This window comes from Uloborus diversus, chromosome 2, assembly GCF_026930045.1.
Source record: "Uloborus diversus isolate 005 chromosome 2, Udiv.v.3.1, whole genome shotgun sequence".
In the NCBI taxonomy this organism is placed as follows: Eukaryota; Metazoa; Arthropoda; class Arachnida; order Araneae; family Uloboridae; genus Uloborus; species Uloborus diversus.
Window position 1 is genome coordinate 177583540 of NC_072732.1, and position 19743 is coordinate 177603282.

Genomic DNA, 19743 nt, shown 5'->3' on the forward strand with positions numbered 1-19743 from the left:
TACTGAATAGCAGACCTTGCTCTCAGTACATTGTAAAATACGCTCACTCAAAAGTATGAAGAAAAACTTTTATCTGGAAGTACTTTGCTATTTTTCATTTAAAAGGTGTAGTTAACGAGGTGAGGAGACACGCAAAAAGACTTTCTCATAAAAGATAAGGAGTACGAACGAAAAGCATCTAGTTAAAGATGCCAAAAAAATTTCTAACTTAGCAATTCACACCAAGCACAAAAGTATTCAACATTGGAATGGATTAGATTGGAGAAAAATTGCATAGTAAAAATCCCTGGGGAAAAGTTAAAGCCATTAAGAGAATATCGAGCTTCCCTACAATTCAGTGCAGAAGGGACAAAACATGTTGAACCCATTGTCTTTTGGATGAAATTTATTAACTTCAATCAAAAAAAAAAAAAAAATAAATAAATAAATAAATAAAACAAAATTTATTCCCAATGAATAATCAAAATGCTGAAAATGTGTCGTTGTTAATGGGGTCGCTTCTAAAATTTTAAAAGTATTTTTTTTTTATGAAAGATCATGCTTAAAAACATAGGATCTGACCATTTTTTTAAAAAATAATTTGACTTAGTTTGATATTTAAATATACATATATATATTAATCGATGTTTAAGCTTGTGCCGCTGACATCACAAACGATTAAATGCCATTCACAGAGCACAATATTTAATTCGTTTCTTTACTCACATGTACTGGCAACGATATGGTTGATAGTAAACGTAGAGCGCAATATTTAATTTACATCTTGATTATCATAACGTGGAAACATGGTAGACAGATGCGCCAAAGTACATCATTTGTGACGTCATAAAGACCACGCCGTATTTTCAAAACCGGACATTTAAAAAATTAATTAAAAATTAAGCGATGGGAAGATGAAAGTTTTTTCTCGTTCTATGTTTTTTCTTTGCTTATTCTAACAATTTCAGTGACTAAAAGTAATACTTTTGACTGAAGGAAACAACCCGTTATGAAGGCAAACTCCATCCAGGGGACACAGCTAAACTATTAGAAAGGCCATACATTTTCCCCTAAAATCGCAAAGTGACCCAAAGATGACAGTTGTTAAAAGAACTTATAAGTTGAGTATTTGCTTTATATGCTCTTTTTTTAGAAGCCGACACTGGCAAAAATTAGTAAGTAAACCAAATTTATGTTTAAAATTTTTCAGCTACGGGAATACAACGGAGTTGTAGTAATTATTTCTACGATTGGGAAGTATAAAACTGATGTCCGAACGCGAGTCCCACACGCGACAGCAGTATTTCATCAAAAAATAATAATTAAAAATGCATTAAGAAATCTTTATTTGATTAACAAATCACATTAGTCAAGTACTTTTATGATGCTGTCTAAACTTCTAGCCCTAATTAAACCGCATAGGTTATACAAATATCAGGAGAAAAAAATTAGTCTAATTGCCCCACACGTGAAGGTGGAATAACCCAATTAAGTAAGCGACGGGTATGTGTTTTTCAGAAGATAATTTGGTCTTCAAATCTTCTGTAATAGAATAGCATTAAGGAAACAAGAAAATTTACTTAAAATGCGTAAAACACATTTTCTACGAACTTTTCATTCCTTTTTAACTTTGTAATTAAAACAATAGTAACAGTAATAAAAAGCGCACAACCAAATTAAACTTTTAAAAAGTTGCCAGACATTTGATTATTTATCAAATAGAAGTTTATTTGACTTTACGCGACTCATATTAAGGATCTTATTAAGACAAGTTCTCAGGCAGCTTTTGTACAACACCTACTCTCAGTAATTAGTTTCTGAGCAGATAAACATGATTTCTTAAAGAGGCTTACAATAGATCAGCTCTCTATCCAAATAGGATGATTGTGATTGCAAATATTTGCACGAATGTAGAAAATAAATGCGTGTTATACAAGATACTGCTGATTATTATGTCGCTCGCAATATTACAAAATTAGCTCCTTAAAAGTTGGAATTTCAATTACTGTTTGGGGAAACACGTAAACGATGATAGTTGATAGTTTAAGTGTTAAACAAGAAGTTAAAAGGTGAAAAATAAGTAACTAAGTTTAACGTGCTTATTTATTATAGTTTGTTTTAAAGTAACAAAAGAATAACTTGCCTGAAAAGTTGAAATTAATTTTAAGTCACTTATAATTTCTTTAAAGGACGTATTGTGTTACAAAGCAATGTAGTACTTAATAATACACTGTAAATGAAAAGATTTGTGTATCTTCTTGGAGTAGAACACTATAAATATTTAGAAAATTATATTGCAACCTTTGTGCTACTCTAAAAGACGAGATAGAGTTTTTTATTATAAATTTGTACTTCGATATGTGCTTGCAGCAATCTACTAGGTAGGATAACGATTAAAAAATTGACACATTCTTGTAAAAGATAATGTTCAAAAAATTAGGGTTGAAATTTTTAATGCCTTTTACTAATTTGTAATTTACAAAATTTTCCTATGAGGGCGGGACCGTATACCTGTTATTTTTTCAGTGTAGAGCAAAGAATGAACTATTATTTAAAAAAATGACGCAATAAAGTCAACATTCGATCAAGCGTACGAAACATTTCAAATTTTATTACAATTAAAAGCGTTTTAGTGCGTAACAGTATCTTAATTCTATTCAACTGTGCATAGTTTCTAAACAGATCAACGTAAAGCATCAATTATATTAACTGATGTTATATTTAACTTACGAAATATACAGTTGTAAACAACGGAAATAGCAACTTATATCCAGAGATAATAACCAATAACAAATGCAATAATGAATGCTGTACTTTTTTTTATTGCTATATCTACTATATATCATTAAAGTACACTCTATATCTACTACTGCTATATCTACTATATATCATTAAAGTACGCTCTATCTGTGCAATTTTACTCCACAGCGTTTAATATTTATTTATACATTTCTCCTTAAACTAAATATAAAACGAGCTGATGTGTGCGTCACATGACTTCCTTTGACGCCAATTTAATGTCATTTTCTAATTATTGGCAGTTTTAATGTGATTCAATAGTTTACTCAATAAATATCACCAACAATAGCCAAATTAAAACCAGATTAAAAAAAAAATAATAATAATTAAAAAAAATTTCTTAAAAGTCGCCGAATTTGTCGCCAAGTTGGCGACAAAACTTGGCGACCAAAAGACTTGCGATATATCTTCAAGTGTCCGCCAAATTATAGCACCACTTGAGTTTACATGGAAATTAACAATGATTCTCCCCCCAAAAGGGGCAAAAGGCCCCCTTTTGAAGCATCAGAATGCAACCAAAAAGAGAGGTGCACAACTAGACCCTACTAGGAGTCTAAGTACCCAATTTCAACTTTCTAGGACATACGGTTCTTGAGTTATACGCGATACATACACACATACGCACATACATACGTACGTACAGACGACACGAGAAAACGCGTTGTAATTAACTCGGTTATCGACAAAATGGATATTTCGGGTGTCTGTACGTTCCTAGGCGTATATCCACGTGTGGTCGATTTGAAAAATAAACTCAATTCATTCAGGGGTGAGCAAAATGAAAATTAAGGCCGATTTTTGAATGAAATTTTTTTCGCGAATACAATACTTCCTGTTTTGTAAAAGGAAGTAAAAAGTCCTTGCAACTATGTTCGCTTTTGTTTCAAATTTCAACACTATTTTTTTCCCGTGTATATTCTTGGTTAACTAATTTTCTGCTTCTTTTTATGTATCTCTTTCTTTAAAAAAAACGCAATACAAAATAGATTAACGTGTTAGCTTTGTGCCCACATTCAAAATAATGAAACAGACCGAAAACCCGGAAAACAAATATTTAGAATCAGAAAAATTTTGCTCAGCAGGTTTTCCATCTTTTAATATCAAGAGAGCGCATACAAAGGAGAAAATAAAAAAGATTTTTGTAAGCAAATAACATACCATTCATTAAACGCCTAGCTGAACTTATTACGTAAAACCTGCGAGATTATTAATGTCACTGCGAATACGAACAGTATCTTTTACAGAAAAGAAGCTGGTGAAAAGGAAGGAAGGAGGAGCGATTGGTTCTTACTAGCAAATATTTTGCCGTAAGCAGGAAAGCGGCAGAATCTGCAAAAATGAGTCTTCGAGACATTTGAAGAAACACGTTTCGGATTCAATGCTAAGACTAGGAAAATGTTGGAATAAAACGTTTTTCTCGCTATTTCTTTTCCAGCGGAAATCAAATAGGCAAGTTGTACAATAAAGCTAACGTACAATAATTGAGAAAAATGCTTTAAAAATGAAAAAGTTGCAGTTGCTACCTTTTACCTGCCCACCAAAATATTTTATATAATAGATTAGTATATTTCTGTTTCAGCATTTCATTTTCTTATTCAAGCGCTTAAACAGCTTAAAACTCTAACCACACACATTTTAAATATTTAGTGCAATATCCCTACACGAATTCCAATTTGACTCACTGTAACCGCTTTCCTTTCATACGTTGTGTTGACATTTATGCTATCTGTAAATAGTATTTACTGTTAAAACAATTCAGAAAGCATAACGTTCAAATTAATTACATACCCGTGTTTTGGGTTTGCAAAGAAAAAAAATTTTAACGCAGAAAAATCTTTAATCATAAAAGTATAAATCATAATCTGTGACCGAGCTCTTAAGACGAATGTCACGCAAAACTGCGGTGTACGTACTGTTGAAAGATAAAGAAATAAGTTCTTGACCAAAGTGTTAACGGATAACACCTGATTCAGAAAGCGTTCGGGAGCTGCCCATTACATTTTTGGTTTACAGCTGAGATATTTTCTGAGTGATTACTATATTTCTCAAGAAAGGAAAGCAGTGATTGCCAGTTTTAAATTAACTAGTACCGCTTGGGGACGAAATACAACCAATTGTGTTTAGCACATTGTATCCAAACATTTTTTTGTTCACACATACGGCACAGTTTAATTCGAATAACATAAGTTTCGTTACCCTCTTAAATTTGACACTAAAATTGAAGAGCAGCTTTTTTTTTCTATTATTCGCGTATTGATGCAACGATTTTGGACGTTATTAACAAAAGCCCCTTATATCTTCGTTTATAATTTACTGTAAGAGTTATGTATTGTGATTATGGCCGCACTTTGCCCTCATTTCCCATTTCGCCCTAAAAAAATACGTCACTTAAAATAGAATATAAATACATTAATTCGTAATATTACTTTATCAGATACTTGATCAGAAATTGTTTGTTCTTCTTTTATTTTCAAAGCAGCTTAAAACTTGGACAAATTTATTAAAATTGATATAAATTGATCTTACTGCAGTAGCAATGGGGCAGTTTCCTTCTATCAAAAGTACTACTTTTAGTCATTGAAATTGATAGAATAGGCAAAAAAATAATAAAAATGACATGGGGCCAGAAAAAACTTTTATATTCCCAACAGTTACTTTTTATTTATGTCTTTTAAATGTATGATTTTGGAATTTATTTATGTCTTTTAAATGTCTGATTTTGGAAATTTGGCGTGGTCTTTATGACGTCACAAGTGATGTACTTTGGCGCGCTACTCCATTGCCAACATATCCTCTTAAGTATACGATATTATTATATTTTCACCTGAACAAAATTATTTTTCAGCATGAAATTCCTTTAAACGCAAAGCCATTTTATTCAGGATCATATTTTTTCGCTTATCTGCAAAATTCTAAAGGTCTAGCTTTCATTGAATAATTGGTGCCAAATTTTATTGCACATATAGCAAAGTAAATATCAATAAAGACATTTACTATAGTGAACTTTCTAATTTGCAATTCATAATGGGCAAAAGCAATAATTTGCTTTCACAGACGAGCGTCATTAAATCTCATGTAAATACAATATTCTGCAAACTAAAGATAGGGACAACAGTAAATTAGAAACGAGGAACGGAAATTGAAGCTGAAAATTGAGGTTAGTTAATCACTTTTGTGGAAAGATAAAGAGACTCCAGTAAATAGTTAAACGGTGATAAATCTGGGAACTATTTTTCTTCCTGCTTATTTAGTCTGCTTTTCATTACCTCCGCTTTAAGCGATGACACTATGCTCACATTACAGTGCTGACATTCTTTTAATAAGAAAAATACTTTCATTGGAATCATTTATTATGAACTTAATTGAGCAGGTAAACAAGAAGTTCTTAACTTTGCAAAGTTTTAGGCAGACAATTACAATTAAAGAGAGAATCTGAAGATCATAATGTAACAATGCTAAAACTTGAGCTAACTTTTGTACATTTTTCTCTCTCTCTTGAAAGAAATCAAAACATTTTTTCAGCACATTCGCCTTGTTTTGAAATATTAAAACATTTTTTAAAACTTTTAATTTAAGTTGAACAATCTTTTAGGTTTGTTTACAAGAGTATTAAATTAAAACTTCTTTCTGAAAGTATCGTTTTAAATAATATTTTTCGGGAGTGCAGATTTTAACAATAATTTTAGTCAAGAAGCTGTCTGGTTCCGATCACATGTTTTTCGGAAAGACTCCGTTTCTATTATATTATTTTGTGAATGCATTAATTTAAAAACGGTACCGTTTTCTATTATATGTTTGTAAAAATTCCGCTCTTAGTGTATTTCTATTTCTGAAATTTCCGTTTCAATGATATTCCTTTTATAACGGTCCCGCAACTTATTTTTTTGAGCAATCACATTGCTTATTGTTCTCATTTGACTGTTTTGAATTCCTATGATTTTATTTTCCACCTGCCTCCCTCTGCAACACCACCGTCGACCGGCCCCTCCCGGTGCTGCTCCTCTAGCGAAAACAGTCTCCAGGTTGCGTCCATATCCTACACACACATATATAAATGCACACACACACACACTTCCACATACACACACACATACACACACATACATACACACACATACATACACACACATACATACACACACACATACACACACATACACACACGCATACACACACATACACACACACGCATACCTACACACACAAATACACATACACACACGCATACCTACACACACCTACACACACACAAATACACATACACACACTCCTGCCTGCACACAGACACAAACACACACGCCTACATATACACTAGGGTGGTCATAAGGGATATGGGGAGAAAAAAGTTTCATCTAATCTTTGCCCATTTATCTCTCTTAATTTCGACGTTTTGCTCCATTCGTTTTGTCTTTTTAGATGTAAGTAAAAATCTGACGTGGGCACTACACTTTACACCAGTCAAACTCTGTTCACCAGTGGCTGACACTATTGACAGACGGGAAAAAATTCAAGCATGTACAGAAAGGATGGACGTTAGCCAATGCAAACGCGCTTGTTTCATATCCTTTATTATTTTCACATACAAAAAAAAAAAGATGTCGGATACTTATTTACAAGCCCTCGTATTGTTTATTGTTTTTCTTATTTGATTTAAGACAAGAAGCAAATAATAAACTATAAATGCATACAACTGTGTTCGATTTAACTAAGTTATTCCATTCCATTTAGTGGAATAAAGTGTTGAAACAAGAAAATGTGCAATTCAGTCGACCGTATTTTTTGGACGGAGAACACCTTTTTAGTAACTTTTGCTGATCAATGTCACATGATTATACTTTCATGGATGCTCGAATATACATAACATGCCCAGGATCAAATGGAACTCAGAGATAGTATCTAAGTTAGGTCACTAGACAGCATCATTAAATCGTGACTTATTTAGTTATGTATGCTCCCCCCCCCCCCCCCAGAGGTTAAGAGTTGGCTATCTGCTTACTTTCGATGACACGCCCTTCGCGAACAACCAGAATTTTGCATTCGAAGCAAAAAAATTTAGTACTTCATTCAAGTGTTCCCTACTTTTCTATACAAAAAACATTTTTATTGTATGTACTTTATGTTCTATTTGCTGCTAGTTGGTATTCAATGCATTTAAATATTAAAATTTATTTTTTATTTGTTCCATGAATAAAACATGGTATGTGTTGAAAAAAGTTTGTTCTGGAAAAAAACAAAAGATGCTAAGTAGAGCTATTATTTTTAATTTTGCATAAAAATTTCGCCTCTTAGAGAAAAAAAATTGAAATTTTACTTCGACATCACTGATCGAGGTGGAAAACAAAAATGTGGGCAATAAACTTCTTATTATACACAAAAGAAATCTAATGTATTCAATAATTACGGTAAAAATATTTCATATTAGTCATGATTTAGCCGCTAATTCATTTATGTTGTTGAAAAGGGTAGGGTGCTATAACTAGTTTTCAAGTAAGGATCATTTTACTGTCAATCTATACCCTTACAAATTTATGTTTTATTAACTTTGAAAAACTCTTGAATCGATGTCTGTTTTTACATTATTTGTTTTTGTACAGGTTAGGAAGCGGGAACTTCCTTTTTTCATTTGCCATCATAATTTGGTCGAGACAGCATCGCGCTTTTACTGCGGAGGCGTATTCCTCTAACAGCTGCTGGAACGGAATTTGCCTTAAACTAGCCTGCATGCTCGCCAGATTTCGCCCCCGGTGACTATCTCTTATTATCTGAAGTCCATATTATCCTTTTCATAGCATGTGTACAAAGTTGTGGTACCAGCCATTCCACAAAAAACACTTCGCCCCGCCTGTGACAGCTCATGTACAACCCAAATTCAAAATAATAGAATACTTTTTCACTTTTCGGAAAAAAGTTTATTCTAACCAAATATAAGTGCAAATTAGGTATCCAAATGATCGTGCCACCTTTCTTAGACCTTAATGTGTACATTTCATTTCAACTACTTCATTAAAAATAATCTTAGACAGAATAATTCAAAAATTTGTAGTGATGAGAGTTTACATTGAGTCAAAAAATTGAAATATTCAAATTAAATTTAACATTTTCAAAAGAAACAATATCAATGCTTAAAACCGTTTATTTTTTGCTGCCTTCAGTGCTTTAATCCTTCCACATAAAGATTCTACAACCTATTACATTCATCGCTTCTGACACTGTTTCCATGCCCTCTTCAATGCAGCAACGAGTTCAATTTTGTTGGCGGACACTCGGTCTTGAACTGTTTTCTTTAGATTTGACGGTATCACAAATTCTTGATCGTATTGAGATCGGTAGAGTTGCTTGACCAGTTTAATACCGAAATTCCTCTTTCTGTTTAAAGTCTTCGAGTTGATTTAGAGATGTGACATGGAGTAGAATCTCGCTGAAAGATAAAATGTGTCACTGTATGTGTCACTGATGTGCCTCAGATGAAGTATCATGCAGTATTATTGATAAACAACGGAAGTCACACATTGTTTTATTTTAAGATACATACAGTCGGCCAATTCCAGCAGGCCTCATGCACCCACACACCATAGAATATGTCTCAAATTTGAGAGAACGTCTTCCACAAGATTTCTCATACGCTTTACTTTGTAACTGCCAAACCTAAACACCTTTTCGTTCACAGATATTTCACAAAAACATTCATCACTCAATATAATACTTTCAGCCTTGTTACGCTTGTAAGAGCTTCTCTTTGCTCCAGGAGAGTCGGGCACGTTTCTGCTTCATGTTTATCTTTAGTCTTACTTTGTAGATTGGCAATTGCAACTGCAGTTCTTGCAACCAATCAAGTGTAGTTGGCATGGACACCAGTACTATAGATTCTTTCCAACATTTATGGACGGAAGAAGTATTTTTCAATGATTATTTAGGACGATTCATTTTAATTTGGGTTCATCTCTGCCAGTTGTTACAATTTTTTACCTCATTTACTTCGATTACTTTTTAGTTGGTCAGTTCTTTTATATTTCTTTCAAATCTTATACACTATAGATTGTAAAACATACATTTGAATTGAGTTGAATTGTTTTTTCTAACTTAAAGCAATGATACAATTCGTAACTGCGTGTTTTCCCTATTTATCACTTTGAAGACCCATTTTAGGCAACAAGTATTTTAAAAGGGCGTAAAATTATCCGGGCGCCATGATTCATACTTGTATTAAAGTATGAGTTAACAGGTATTCAAATATTTTCGCTACTTTTTAAAATTCACATTGAACGAATACATCATTCTAATTTTTTGACCACATAAAAAATCAATATAATTTTCCAATGGTTAATGATCCATAAGTTGTTAAAATAATATTTGCAAAGTTGTTGATTTACCCATTCATGAATTACGCGATTTATCCTTTTTAATTTGGATGCGTTCATTTTTCTTGACTCCGGGACCAGTTTTGTTCAAATAATTTCGATATTCTATTACTTTGAATTTGGGTTGTATTACGTTAAAAATTAAAAATTTTAAAAGGTAATGAACAAAATCTTTTGCTTAATAAATTCTACTCACATTTGAAGCAATGAGAAGCAAAGAGATGTTGGTGCTAAAATTAAAAATATGGGGTATAATCAATACAAATAGCAAACTAACCTCTCCTCTGTTTTGGGACAAGATATGATACCAGTAGCCCTGGTTGATGATGTTATGCATTATTATTTGTAAAAAAGAGCTGTGTGCATCACATGACTTCCTTTTACTCCAATTTCAATGTCATTTTCCCATTATTGGCAATTTTAATGTGATTCAATAGTTTACTCTCCAAAAATCACCACCAATGGCCAAATCTAAACCAAATTTAAAAAAAAAATCGCCAATTTTGTTGCCAAGTTGTTGACAAAACTTGGCGACCAAAACACTGGCGATAAATCGCCAAATGTCCTCCAAATTATAACACCACTTGAGTATACATCGAAATTAACAATGATTTCCCTCCAAAAAGGGACAAAAGACCCCCTTAGGAACATCTGAATGCAACTAAAAGGGAAGGTGCACAACTAGACTCCACTAGGAGTCCACGTACAGAATTTCAACTTTCTAGGACATACCGTTCTTGAGTTATGCGACATACATACGCACATCCGCACATACATACATACATACGTACATACGGACGTCACGAGAAAAATCGTTATTAACTCGGGGAATGTCAAAATGGATACTTCGGATTTTTATACGTTCTTAGGCACTTAGCCGCGTGTGGTCAGGTTGAAAAAAAAAGTCAACATTAATTCGGGGGTGAGCAAAATGGAAATTAAGGCCGAATTTCGAATGAAAATTTTTTCACTCATACAATACTTTCTTTTTTGTAAAAGTAAGTAAAAAAATCAGTGAAAACCTACCTAAGGTCTAAACTTGAAACGAATTTTACTCGTAACTTCAAAAAACACACTTTCATCCATTTGGATTACATCCATTATCACCGCCTCATTTGTGATTTCTTAAGCAACAAATTTTGTTCATTAGTCTTTTAAATTATTTCGTATTAAAATATATCTGCTGTTACGTGAGGGACAAAGTGTCCATTTTTCCATGAAATGGCCTTATAGCGGTTCTAAAAAGAAATTATCAGTAATTCCCATCACCTACTTTTGAACAAAAATATTAATTAACTCAAACAAATCATGTCAAATCACGAAAATTGCCCTTGTCCTTACACCTCTTTACTCTATTTAGATTTCATAACAGCAATCTAAAATGAGCGAGATTTGAATACCAAATGCTAATTCCATTTTGGGTTTCAGTTGAGCAAATATTTGACATGCATTCAAAGGTTGACAAGTACTGTTTACGCGGTCCTCGTATAATATGTTAATAGCGTTCATTCTTTGTGAGAATAGGTGTGATCCGATGTCGGTATTCCTTTGCGCAGGAGTATATCAATGAGAATCAATAGTTAATACAATCATAGCTTGAGACTAATAGACCATATGAAATATAAAATTTGTCTAGAAAAAAAGAGTGTTTGATGTTTCTTTAAATTTTAACAAAATTTTAAATCCATGTTTTTTATGTTGTAACTTATGGTTCCACAAAAATTATAACTAACCTTATTGTGCTGCATTTTTCATATTTATGAAAAATTGAACTCAAAATACTTATAACTTGATTTATTTTGTTAAAAGAAAGCTACCCAAAAAATAATAATTTTTACTTAAACTGTTAAATAGCCAAAACTGATTAATTTATTAACAAATGACTAAAGTGGTCTAAATTACGCGAATTCAAAGTTCTTGGTGATAGAGAATTAGAAATTTGATGCGGGTCCCATAAGAAATCCTTATAAATATATTAAAAAATAAATATTTCTAATATCTCAAGGAATAAGTGCGCGTTAGCGATTGGAACATTCATCTGCTGATTTAACTTTTTTGATGCGTGAAGTTATTAAAATGATTTTTATACAACGTCAAAGCTCCGAATACGGATTTTCTATCCTTTTACTTCTATCGCGTCGGGTTTTCTCGTAAAATCATTCTACATTAATTACAAGAATATCATTACAAACGCATTTCTAAACCTTGATTTCTTTTAAAGAAATAACCATATTTCATGTATACAAATTGCTGAATTTAGGTATACATAACTACTAGGGTGGTTCGAAAAAATCGATTTTTTTGTTTCGGAATCTCTCAAAAGTTGTAGTTTGATATCCTCAATAGGGGAAAAATAAAAATAGTAATCTGAATTTACACCTTTAGTTCGCGTATAAAGGCTGAAAATCTGAAAAAATGTGTTAAAAATTAAATTTTTTATATATTAAAAAAAGTTCTAATACTTATGGTGCAACAAATATAAATTATCCATATGTAGCTTAGCTTGAACCTAAAAAAAATGTTTTATACTTTTAACATAAATCTTTAATTCGCGCATACGCCTAAAATTGAGCTAGAAACTACTAAAATTTGAAATTTACATATGTGCGACTAAAAATCTTATGTGAAAGCTATAAAAAAAATTTTAGGTTCAAATTCCGCTATATACTGATAATTTACGGTTTTTGCTCTACAAAAATTAAAAAAAAAAATAATTTAAAAATTTTTGAAATTTTCAATTTTTAACACATTTTTTCCAAATTTTAGCTTTATGCGCGAACTGAAGATGTGACTCAGAATCCCCCCCCCCTCCCCAATTAAGGATACCAAACTACAACTTTTGAAAGATAACGCTATTCAGAAGTAAGAATTTTTTTTTTTTTTTTTTGAATCACTCTAATAATTACTTTTTGAACATACGGAAAAAACATTGTGAGGAAAGTAAAATTAAGTTAAAGGGGAAGTAAAGTTAATCCTTATAAAAGAGAAAGCATACTATCAGTAATTGGTTTTGGCAACACATAACGACATAAATGAACATTTATTTCTCGCCTTATTTCATAGTAAAGTAACATTAGAAGAATAATTATAAAATTTAATAAAATTTTCAAAGGAAATAAACCATTGACTGCGACTCTCCGCGGACGTCTCAAGGCAGAAAAAAAAAAAAAAAAAGCTGCACTGCCCCTCATAATTCACCACTTGCATCATCTGAAGTCAAAAAATCAAAATGATATCAAATAATTAACAAGTTTTTAAAGTAACAACGTCGGTTACAATTACTTTGTGAAGTTTTTTTAATGTATTTTGTCTCCTGAGTGCTATGAAAAAATGAAAAGTCAATAATCGAAGACAAACTCGACATTGTTACCTGCAAAAACGTGTTTACCAATAAAAACGTTTTAGATTTTTAAATTTAAGATGATCCCGGGATATGTTATGTAAAGCGTAGAGCAATGAATTTTTTTTTTCTTTGGAGCACCCGCGGAGAGTTACTGGCAATGGCTAATTTCTGCATAAAAATTAATAAAAATTTCACAGAATATTACTTTATCATGTAGTAATTGTATAAATAAATATATATTGAATGTGTCGTCAAAAAAAAAAAAAAAACACTAAAATGCTTTTTTGTATTGAATGAACATTTTCTCTTCTTAAAAACATAAATGTACGTGATAGAAACTTGCTGGCTTAAAATTTGATTTCAGCCCGCTGAAAATTTAAACTTAGGAAGATTTATTTTCATCACAGACTAGTGTAATTCATACATGATTTTTTTTATAGATATTTTTCTTATTACATACTAAATATAAAGAATGCCAATTCCAAATTTTAGAGCATTTGATGTTTTTGCTTTCGTCTTACTTCTGAAATGACAACATTTACTCTGGAATAAGTATAACGGAAATTTAGACTAAAATTTGGGTGAAAAGATTTTCGTGATTACAATTTTTCCTTTACTTCATACAAAAAATTAAAAATCGCTCTTTTCACAGGCTTGCTGTTTACAACTGTTCTTATTCAACTTAATGAAACTTATGAAGCCATACTCGCGTTTTGCAGTCTCAATGACTTTGGCTTCGCTATTAAAGTACAACAAAAGCTGTGCTTTCACGTTTTCGATAAATATGATTATGTTTGAACATACCATAAATGTGCATGCCGTTTAAGTTATTAGTGGTTTATTCAAGAACTTTCTCACAAAATTTAATTGGACTGTCAGTTGTATAGCACTGGTTTTACTGATTAAGTAGTGTATTATTAAAACTTCGTATTGAATTTCAGTGTTGTATTATCTTGCCTAATTGAGGCAGTGAGAAGCGAAAGGATGCAAGTGGACTTCTTAAAGTTTCGAGTAAAACACGTTTAAAGTACGGATCCTAGGTAGGCTTTTATAGATTTTTTTCTCTAAATCATGCTATGCAGCACACACACTAGAGTTTCTAGTACCATCTCTTGCCCTAAAGCAGGGGAGAGGGGAAACTGATTCAACTTTCATAATCCAACCGCTTGTACTGATTATCTCGAAATTTTTAATTTTAGCACTTACTACCCTTTGCTTCTAACTCCTTCACTTGATAATGATTAGCCGAAGTTAATATTTCTTTTTTAAACATACATTTCTCCATGAATATCTTAATAAGAAAGGAAGTGAGGTGAGTAAAACCCGTTTTAAGTTCAGATCCTAGGTAGGCTTTTATAGATGATTTTTCTCTAAATCATGCTGTACAGCATCACTCACCAGAGCTACTAGTACAATTTCTTGCCCCAAAGCAGAGGAGAGGGGGGGGGGAGGAATTGATAAAAGTTTCGTGATCCAACCATTTGTACTGATTATCTCGAACTTTTTAATTTTAGCACTAACATCCCTTTGCTTCAAACTGCTTCAATTGGTAATGATTAACCGAAGCTAATATATTTTTTTTAAATACATATCTCCAGGGATATCTTAATAACGAGCTGATGTGTGCATCACATGACTTCCTTTCACTCCAATTTAATGTCCTTTAACCATTATTGGCATTTTAATTGTGATTCAATAGTTCAATAGTTTACTCTCAAAATATCACCAACAACGGCCACATTAAACCAGATTAAATTTAAAAAAAAATCGCCAAATTTGTCGCCGAAACTTAGCGACCAAAATACTGGTGATATATCAACAAGTGTCCGCTAAATTATAACACCACTTGAGTTTACGTCGAAATTAAAAATGAATTCCTCCCGAAGAGGGGCAAAAGCCCCCTTTAGAAACATAAGAATGCAACCAAAAAGGGAGGTGCACAACTAGACCCCACTAGGAGTCTAAGTACTAAATTTCAACTTTCTAGGACATACCGTTCTTGTGTTATGCAACATACATCCGCACATACAGACGTCACCTGAAAACCCGTTGTAATTAATTCGGGAATCGTCAAAATGGATATTTCGCATGTCTGTACGTTCTTAGGCACTTATTCACGTGTGGTCGAGTCGAAAAAAAAACTCAACATTTATTCGGCGGTGAGTAAAATGGAAATTAAGGTCGCTTTTTGAGTGAAAATTATTTCGCGAATACAATACTTCCTTTTTTGTAAAAGGAAGTTAAAAGAATGTGAGGCAGTCCTATGTTGTTCAGAACTTATTTTCATTCATAAAAAGTCTGAAATCTGTCTAATACGTAAAAACTCTCACAAAATTGAAAATAAGAGCAAAAGCTGAGCTCCCATGAGCTCACATGCAAAAAGAACAGTAATTGACCGTAGAAGCAAAAACTTTAATAAAAACTCTCCCAACTGCTTTTATTATTGATGCTTCAATCTTAGAACTACAGCAAACTACTTCATATAATTGACCCATTAAACTTTCTTCAGATAAAAATAAGAGGGATCGCTGTGTAAATGAGCTGTAAAATAATCCTTTTTCTAATATTGAGGCATTAAATTCCTTGATTCTACTTAAAGGGATATTTCCCCTTCTAATAAGTAGAAATGTTTAATTTATTCACTTCTGTTTTCTGGAAGTTTCTCTTAATTAGATTCAAATCTCGCTCCATTTGATTGCATAAATTAGTTTTTTAGTTATTTTCCACGCATATTTTAGTCAGAAATATTTGTCTTAATCCTAATTTTACTGCTTCATTGATTAATTAATAGTAAAACGTCTTGAGAAATTAGAGCTTGCCTTTAAGCTTGCAGTTTCTCCTTGATTTGCAGGTTGTGTAGTTTCGAGCTGAATTGTGTTAATTAAAATCCGATAAACAACAAATTTTTACCTTTAACAAATAACTATTTTTACTCTTGTTTGATTTGTATGAGCAAGCATTAGAAGAATAAAAACTTACGGCTCTGTGGGCTTTCCGCATTTCTCCAATACATAATGCGATGATATTAATATTTACTATTTTCAACATTTATTTTAATTACTAACCCTTTGTCGAAGTCATCAAAAAGGAAGTAGGGGAAAGGGGGGCTGACATGTGAGCAATTTTTTTATTCATTCCTTAATTTCCTGATTCATTTCTTAATTTCTCAAAAAAAAAAAAAAAAAAGAAAAAATAAAGAAAAATATCAATTTCTTAGAGCAAAAATGTCGCCATGATTGAATAGTCTTTTCTTTGTGGCCTGGAATTTTTCCAGATTTAAAAAAAAAATGTTTCTGTACTGATGGAATTGAAAAAAGAATTCTTCAGTTGTTAACATGTGCCCCTATAGGGGGGCACATGTGAACTGTCCTGGGGCACATATGAACTGTCCTGGGGCACATATGAACACGATTGAAAAATCCAGGACAAGCATCACATTTCAACGATTTTTTTTTTAATATGAAACATATACATATATGACTACATTGAACAATTTGTAACCTATACTATGCCAGATTAAATTGTACAGTAACTGTAAGTGAGAAAATAATTTTTCTGAACTATGTGCTAATTGCTTACTGTCAAATTTTAAAGTATCGCAGCATGTTCTAATCACTGGATTGACAAGAAACAACCTTATAAGACTAAACAATATAAAGAATATTTTATTATAAAGTTCATTCTTGTTATATAGCGCGTTTAAGTTTCATGCAGAATATGCTGATGAATTTTAAACTTCAAGTTTTAATTAAAGGAACATATTTCATCGTTTTTTTCCTGTAAGTATTATATAACACTAAACTATTGTCCAACTATTAAGTAACAAAAGAACTTAAAAAATAAAAAATAATTAAGTAAATAATTAATCAATAATAATGTTATAATTATAACTCTTTACACCTTTTTCAACACTTATAATAACCCGACACTAATATTTATGTTACGGAGCGGATATGGGAACTGTTCAAATGTGTCCCTGCATGCTGCGTTCACAATTGCCCCGTCATCATCTACCTTAGAACCATTTTCAAAAATAAAAAATTCTTAATCTTAATATATAAAAATCTTCTGTGCATACGTTTGTCACCATAAGGCTTTTAAACGGCTGGACCGATTTTGATCAAATTTTTTGTGTGTAGTTAAGTTTGCATGGTTTTGAAGCGAGATGGATCGAATCGGAAACGTTTTTGTCAATTAATTAATTAATTTAAACATTGGATGGTTATATCTCCCAAATAATTAATATTTATTTTAACCTATTGTTGAGCGAGAATTGAAATAAATATTTAACCCGTTGCCAAAGGACAATAAGAAAGCCAGCTCTGTTTTTTGTAGTGAAATTTCCTACTGTGACATGTCAATTGAGAATAGATAATACGTAGAGAGAGAGAGAGAGGCCTTCATTTCTTGAAAGCGACGATTTTAGTCCCGTGATATAATATTTTAAGGTAAGTACTGGAAGAAATCGGGTTTCTTTCACTAACCAAATGGTCAGAAAGTACCATACTTAGCAATATTTTTTACTCGGCTCAAATCCATCTGAGTTTTGGTACCAATGGCAAGGATTAATAAACTAATCAGTACATTGTTAAAGGAAAAGACGGTGGAATTTGAAGACGAAACAAATTTTATTTTGATCAAGATAAATTACAACAAAAGATCAGTGCAGTGGAAGATTTTTATCTTTGGCGGAAAGATCAAATTAGGCAATATATGAGGGTCATTCAAGTACGCAAGGAAAGATAGTAGAGAAGATTTCGATAATTGAGAATATGGCGCTTTTTCTTCATTGGCGTCAATCTTTGGCCCCAGCGCCAGCGCGAGAGGTATTTTTCTTTGCAAATCTAAATAAAGAGACCAGAAACGTCTATTCACACGCGGTTACTAAAAATCAGCAGGGTTCCAAAATAAAATTATTTGAGCCAAAAATGAGACGACCGCGCCAGATTCCCAATTATCGAAATATTCTCAGATAGTGAGAGAGACAAACGCTCTGAGAGAGAGAGAGAGAGAGAGAGAGAGAGAGAGCGGGTTTTAAAAGTCTTCGTTCAAAAGATCAGACAGCTAATCGGTCGGAGTTCGCTTCGCTCACTCATCGGCTGGATTACAGTAACGTGGTGGCTTGGCTACTTTGGCCACAAACAATAGAGTTGGGGAATTATTTGTTTGCATTTTAAAGCTACTGTTAATGTAATTTATAGTATTTTTTGTTTATTTGGCGAAATATTTCAAATTGCAAAGAATTGGTTTTGGTTCTTAGAGTGTTTAGTCATTTTAGTTGAAGAATGTTCATTTTACATCGGGAAGGGGGGGGGGCGTTTGCTTATTCAGGGAACTGTTTTTACCTTTATCATTTTTTTTAAATGATATCCTTTCAATTGTTTTATTCTTTTTCATATTGGGGACATTGCAGCGGGATGTGCCGTTTATTTTAGATGGGAAGTTAGTTTTTTACACTTAATATTTGAGGACGATTTTTATCCTTTGAGTATGGCTGAAGGAACAAATCATACAATCTATGATGAAGATCTTTCAAGTACGCGAGAAACAGTAGTTAATAAAGCAACTGTTCAGTGGGCATTAGATAAATCACGTTGTAATAAATATACGAATTTTGACACCAAGCAGCTTAAAACATTTCCTTTTTACTTTTTTTTTTCAAGAAAAAGGTTCAAACACTTGATAGTTTGTAGTAACTTTTCCATTTACAAAGTTTGAACAGAACAACGTCTGTCGGGTCCTCTAGTTTAATTTAAAAATTTAAGCACTGTCTTCTATTTTTCTTTAATGTTTACATAATGTTAAGAAGACAGCGATAAAATTACATACAACACTTAATTAAACAAAAAATTTGTCACCACAGAAACAAACAGGCTCATTGCTCTAAAAGTTTGGCAAAAAAGTAGGACTGATACTGCAATTACTTGAGAATTTTTCAAGATTATTTGCTTGACGTTATCTTAGTGAAACATACTATGTTCACATGTACCCTGAACTATCTCTAAGAAATTCATTACTATCGATTACAGTATAGTTTTCATCGTCATTTTAAATTATAGCATCTTATGCAACGATATTATTAAACTGGTGAATCACACAGTTTAGATTATGTCACATTTTGTGATTACAGAAACTGTGACGTAGTTTTCGCACAAAATTTGTAAACTTTGTCACTCTTAATAGCTAAATGTTTATTTATCAATTCGTAACACAAGGGAAACAAGCTCCCGAATGTACAAAAAAATTCCTAATGAAAACACTCAA